This window comes from Poecilia latipinna, unplaced genomic scaffold (assembly GCF_001443285.1).
Source record: "Poecilia latipinna isolate Pla-1442-1.1 unplaced genomic scaffold, P_latipinna-1.0 Scaffold3499, whole genome shotgun sequence".
Classification (NCBI taxonomy): domain Eukaryota; kingdom Metazoa; phylum Chordata; class Actinopteri; order Cyprinodontiformes; family Poeciliidae; genus Poecilia; species Poecilia latipinna.
In genome coordinates this window covers 75,702-76,661 of record NW_015116115.1, presented here as the reverse complement: position 1 = coordinate 76,661, position 960 = coordinate 75,702, and positions in this window count along the sequence as shown.

Genomic DNA, 960 nt, shown 5'->3' with positions numbered 1-960 from the left:
CTATGCTGCTAATTAAACGCTGTTGATTGATTGGTCATTGTTCTGCCCAGGCTGGATGTTGGGGATGTTTTGATTAGTTTTAAAAAGAGTTCTATTGGTTTCTCTGTGTTTTATTTTGGAGGAGAATTTTTAGAGAACAGTGCATTGTGGGTATCAGAGGCTGTTGCAGTTTGGAATACCTGTTGGTAGAGAGAGAGCCTGCCTGTTAATGTGTGAACTGTACCTCCTGTGTTGTCAATCTTTGCTTGCACCTCCGAAAGCAATGGCTGTGAGTCAATCTTCTGTTTTGGTGTTGTCTGTTTTGTTGGTTTATTTTGAGATTGTTTTTTAAATGTTTTTTGTGTTCTAGAAAAGCCATATTCTGAGTTTTTATTTACATAGCAACAGTTGCTACATAACTGCTTTTTAACTGAAGCTCAGGTTAATTCTGTTCAGACACAAGAGGTTTATTCTTTGTATTCAGAGCTGATGTATGTTTGTTTTTCTGTTTCTTGTAGTTTCACTCAACTTTTCATTGAGCTTTCTACACTACTGCTCAAGTTGTGTCAAGAAAGCATATTAAAGGAGCAAGACGCTCAGCTTCCTGGCTCATGAAATTGAGTTTGGCTTGCTGTTGGCCTACGTTAGCATACAGAGTATCTAACACGTAGTGATAACAGTACAGTGCTTGATGTCTTGATTGTTATCCACGTCCATCTGCCTCCGTCCTTCATCTTTCGTGTTATCGTCTGTATGTATACTGTTTGTTATCTACTTATGTTTAGTTTTTTCACTATATTTTACTGTAACAAAATGGTGCATGTTGTAATCGTATTTTTGTTGTATTTTATTTCAGTTTCACACTTTCTGCATTAGTAAACCTGTGGACAAAGAGAACTGTCTTCAGTGTGTTAATGGAAGAAAGGTGTTGAACCTTGCTGCCGGTCCTCTACTTCGTGGTGAAGTGGGAAAGACAGTACA